Raw genomic sequence first — 6137 nt, 5'->3', positions numbered from 1 at the left:
TTGATCTTAAGTTGGTCGATACAGTAATAATTTCTCTCACGTTGGGCAATCTATTACCATCTACTTTTGTTTTGTTTTTAACATGGAGGCGTGCGAAAGTATGTGAACAAAATATAGGACAAGCATACCAAAATATGTGGTAAATTAAATCACATATGTTTTTAGGCCTTCAAAATAATGTCTACAGACATTTTTTACAAAAAGAAAATGCCCATAACTCTGCTCAAGGGCGTATCTTGTTACCCTTTTCCAGACAGAACGCATCCCGAATGAATCATGATGACAAAGATATTCTACCTCCTGAATATTTGGGACTCCTACAGCCGTCTGCTCAAGGCTGACTAAAAATTATAAAAAGCTTCAAAACGACATTTTTCAAAACTTTTCCCGCGATCCTCATTAGCAGATCAACCACGTGTTGCAAGATTTTTCAAGGTCACATGACTTCCTTTCGCATTGTTAACTTTTACCTTCACAGATAACGTCATCAAGTCGTTCACTGAAGCTAAAGGATGATGGTTGTTACTATGGCAACACTGAATAGGAGACACATTTTTCTTATCCTATCCCGCAGCAGCGCGATCATTTCGCGATCCACCTCTAAGAGCCGATTTCAATAGTTGAATGTTCGTAGGGGCGTCTGTGAATGGGTGGTATTCTCGAAAGCGGACTAACTTTAGTCCATGGTTTAATCCACCGACTAAGTATGGAATGCCAAGTGTCCATATGCATATATTTTTGAATTATTTGATATGTCCCTAAATAACCTTGATATCATAATTATTTCATAGTTATATTGTTGATGATTAATTATGTTATTACATCTTATTTTAATTTAGTGACAGATTAAATTATTCAAAAAAATATTCAAATGGACACTAGGCATTCCATACTTAGTCGATGGATTAAACCATGGAGTTTAGTCCGCTTTCGAGAATACCACCGTATTTTTGAAAAGTATAAGACATCAAGATGCTATTGATCGGATGCGGTAGAGAGAGAATACTACCCATGGATACGTGCGGTGGTAACTCGAGATAAATGCAACGACGGTGTTGGTATCATTGCCATTTGTGGTGCGTGACAACTAAAATTCCATCAGCAAGAGAGAGAGAGAGAGAGAGAGAGAGGGAGGGAGAGAAAGACACACACACACACACGCGCGCGCAATGCACCAACATCCACCTACACACACACTTACAGACAACAGAGAGAGAGAGAGAGAGAGAGAGAGAGGGCATACACACACACACACACGCACACACGTACACAAATCCCATCTCCCCCACCCCTAAGTCTGAAAAACCCTCCAACGATCACAAAACATAACGGTACCAACAACATCTCTCTAAACAGACTAAAATATTTCCTTCAGCTTTACAATAAATTGTAGGTGAATGAAAATTGCACATCTTTTCCACCCCCACACGCACACATACGCACACATCCACCCTTTCGCCTTTTCCTCAACCAATTTCCTCTTGCTCTTCTTCTCCCTGTTTCCAATCCCTTGTAAGAATATTACCCTGACTTTCACACCCTATTTCTCATTAGGAAGTGAAGACTGCATTTCTCCTTACTATTGTAACTAATCATTTAAAGGGATTTATTATTTTTGATGCAGAGGGCGCTCAACAAAATATTTTTCTGTGAGATAATGAAAAACTGAGTGTTAAATTTGAAAGAACATACAATCTGAATGACAAAATCGATTCGGAGACGGCTGAAATATCTATAAATCTAATTATCTATATTATAGAATATAAAATCTTTGAAAATCAAGCACTTGTACTCTTGAAAAACAAAGTCATGCTTTTTTCAGATTTATTCAATGCAGTTTGAAACCGGAACGATGACTGGACGAATCAATAAAGAAAATCTGACAATGATAACAATATAAAGGTATAGTGCTCCTTGCTCCAAGCACTGTTTCTCGACACCTTGAGCTACGTCTCCTGAAGTTTGTATGCTTATTTTTAAAAGGCCTTTTCAAAAGTTTCCTTTCCAATATATGATTTGTTTTATTACCTGAACTTTCGTTGATTGATAGTGCATTAAATCTGACAAGCCATGTGTTGGTGCGTGATGACTTGTCCTAATGACAATCACAGCTGACTTTAATGCTGAACTGTAACCAAATTGCTTAAAAAGCAGCAACGGTTATTGATAGCAAATTGTGGAACTAATCACATCCGCTTGACAGAGAGGCGACACTAATTGTTTCATGAATATTGCAATCACAAAAGCAATAAATCGGTAACAGATTCAATGAAGATATAAAGAGGACCGAAAACAAGCTATTGTCCAGTTGCACCTGTATGACCTGTGGCTAATAATTCTGGATTGTTGAAAAGAAAACCTTCAGGAAAGAAAACGATGGGCAAGCCTAATGGATATTGCGTACTGGTCAGAGCAAAAGAATAATGCAAATTTCGCCTGCAATATAATTGACATTGAGTGATAATTAAGATATAAGAGCAAAACGTTTTTATATTTGCATTTAGCTTCAAGAAAGTTGATTTGAAGTTGTGTTTGCGTGTTAGACTGCTTTTAAAGTGTGGTCTAAGTTGTTGACTCTTTCCATCATTAAGAAGCAGTCATACTTTGCAGCAGAACTTTAGCCTTTATTGCTTTTTTGAAATGGAAAACGCAACAGATATTTATTTCCTTAATATATCAATGGTCGTGACACAGGTTGACTCAACAAGTTTGGATATGATCACGATAATTCCAAGTGCGACATCAGAAATTAATGTCGTTGCTTTCAAACATCGAGCGGTTGTTGCAGCCATTTTGCTCGTATTCGCATTGATCGGTCTATTTGGTAACGCCCTCATCATCATTTCAGTTATCGTTAGCAGAAAGCTTCGGACGATCACCAATGTCCTGGTGGTCAATCTGGCTTTCGCTGACTTCATGGCATGTACCTTCTTACCGTTCCAAAGCGCTGGTCTCCTAAGTCAAACGGGAAGGTACCCTCTGCATGAGACGGTGTGCGCAGCCGTTACCGCAGTATTATACATCAGCGTGTGCTGCAGTGTACACACTCTAGTCGCTATCGCATTCGTCCGCTGGTACGTCATCACCAAGTCTATTCGTGGTCATCAAGGTCTTCATACCCCGAAGAAAATCGCCATCATGGTTGTGATTATCTGGATAATCTCAATCTCATTCATGGTCGTACCTCCTGTTCTTGGCATTGGAACACTCGGTTATTCCGAATATTACAGCATATGTTCTTTGACAGATACAAACGATCTACAATCCTATTATATCGTTCTTCAAGGGTCTCTGGTCGCCAATGCACTTCTGCTCACTCTTATATTTTACATTCGTATCTTACGCCATGTCTTGCGACATAATAATCAGTTTCGAGACAAGTACGCGGTTGATGAAGATAAGGGTTCAAGCTCAACAGAGGCTTCTTCGTCCGTTTCTGCAGGTTCTCGTCCGCCCATGATCAAGGCCATCAACCGAAAGGAGATTGAGATCACTAAGAATCTCTTCATGGTCGTTTGTGTTTTCATGCTCTGTTTCCTAGCCACAATTGTAAATTTCTTCATCCCTGGTACCAGCGTCTTTACTCTCTACAGTACCATGATTTTGCTAGCGAACAGCGTAGTCAATCCGATCATCTACGGGCTCAAGCACCCCAACTTTCAAGAGGTCTTCAACAAAATTCTTCGCTGTCGTCCCGTACGATAGGCATCATGCGATACCGATCTGAACGTTCATGGCTGACTCTTCGATCGGCGAATCTTGTACATTTGACTGAAAGTACAGCTTCCCTAATATAGTTGGAATATTTTTTTTATACCTCAATTCATGGAATTATTTTGACAATGATTTATTCCTACTAGATCTAGATAATAGTATATATTCTCAGATTTTATTGAATAATAATTTGCCAGTGTTTGTTTTGCGTGACTGCTAAAGCATGTGTACATGTATGATATTATGCTTATCAACTAGGGGACCTACGCCCTTAAAACATAAATGACAGTAATGAGGATTAATGCCCCACAAAAGGGCACTTATATAGCACATCGACACGTTTTTTTATCCTGGGGCCTCACAGTTGCGAGGCCATTGCTTTGCCACTTTTTTTGTATTTATTTATTTATTTCTAATCTTTTGACAGGGTAGCCCATTCACCAACAAGTAGTGGTCTTCAATGGGGCTCTGAATAAACATGAATATATTTACAACGTTTATAACGTTTATACAAAACAGTTAAAAAAATAATACTCATTTGCAAAATAAACATATATCATTAACCTAGTAAACAGTAATGTCAAATAGGAAAATATTGATTAAGTCGCAATTATGTGAATAAGTCATGTTAATAATACAGAATATGCACGTAGTGTATGTTCAGCTGAGCCATTCACAAATTACAAAAATTGTTTAAACAATTTCTTAAATGAATTGACAGTGGAAGCCGTTCTCAATGAAATGTCTAGCTTATTCCATTCAAATATGGAAGAAACAATTGGACAGTGTGAAATCTAGGCACACGTAAACATCCATTGTCTATTTGCCTTGTATGATACTCATGTACATCATCATTAGGATTGATTAAGCCTACCTGAAGGTAAGAAGGTGCTAAGTTATGAATGCATTTATATATCATCATAACGCGACTTAACTCAAACCGCTTGTCTAGTGTCATCCATTTAAGACTTGTGAACAAATCAGCCGACGGTGTGTCATATGTCTTGTTCAATATTATTCTTGCGGCCCTCTTTTGATTTTTTTTGCAGCTTAGTTGTTTGAGAATGAAATCTGTTCGACCATACAACAGAGCAGTAATCTAATCGTGGCAACACTAGACTGTTATGAAATAACTTTGAGGATTTTTTAGGCAAAATTTTTATTTAGCTCTCTTTATCATGCTAATGTTTTTCTGGGTAAGTTTACTTACGTTTTCGATTTGTTTAGACCATTTCAATTCTTCATCTATCAAAAGTCCTAAGCATTTGGTGGATTGAACTCTTTTGATCGAATTGCCATTTAATGAAATGGTGAAAGAATCAATTTTCTTGAGATTAACATGAGAGCCTATTAACATGACACAAGTTTTTTCAGTGTTAAGAACAAGACGATTTTCCTTAATCCATGCTATGACTCTGTTTAATGCAACAGTTAATTTTTCTTCCACAACAGTTGCATCATTTCCACTGACGGTAAGTGTCGTATCGTCAGCATACATATCTATGATACCTTCAGGAGAACATTCAGGTAGACTATGAACATATTTCTATTGAAAATAAATGGGGACCAAGAATTGAACCTTGTGGCACACCTAATTTGAACCATGACCGTACGCAGCGGGGGATAGGGTAGGGGGCAGTTCCCACAAAAAAAAACAAACAAAGAAAATGCACTAAATGTTCAATAATTCATTGGATTTCCCCCGGTCGCCAACTTAACAAAATCTTCTGTGTGCGGATGCCTTGAGCCATAATGCAAGGTCGTACAGAGGATTTTTTTTTTTTATGTTGGGGACCGGGGTAAATTGGGGTAAAAAAAAATAAATTAAAACTATATGATCGACAGTGTATGATTTAACGAAATAACGAAAAATAAATGGCCTAAATCACATGGAACAGGAAAAATCGTGATCATTCGCAAACTACCATTCGAAAATCATCGAAAATTAAAGTCTAATGAGGGTGGCAAGAGTTGGAAATTGGGACCAAACAGTTTATGTTGCACAAAGAGGGTATACTTCAGGAACATGATGCATTGTTTATACTTTAGGTACACTTTAAAGAATTACAGGTCCGACGTAACCTATATAAGGTATACAAGATCCATACATGTTCAGATGTTAATAAAGTTGTACAAAATATTTGACGAGTTTTATTCAACAAACATACATGTTTCCATGTTTACCAAATATGGTTACAATTTTACGCGCCCCCTTTTTCCCCCTTTTTAAAGACTGTGATGATTAATGGGGGTTTCTTATCGTCCAATATGGTGTGAAACTGTGTTATTAAATATTTTGAATGAAGCAAAGAGAGCAAGAATTGTTGGGAACATTGTTGGACATTAGAAATTACAATTGAACAACTTCTCATTGATTCAGTTTGTATCTGGTAGTGGGATTTCCATTGTATTTATTTGTTTTT

This window comes from Strongylocentrotus purpuratus, unplaced genomic scaffold, assembly GCF_000002235.5.
Source record: "Strongylocentrotus purpuratus isolate Spur 01 unplaced genomic scaffold, Spur_5.0 spur5_contig_847, whole genome shotgun sequence".
In the NCBI taxonomy this organism is placed as follows: domain Eukaryota; kingdom Metazoa; phylum Echinodermata; class Echinoidea; order Camarodonta; family Strongylocentrotidae; genus Strongylocentrotus; species Strongylocentrotus purpuratus.
This window is presented reverse-complemented; position numbering follows the sequence as displayed.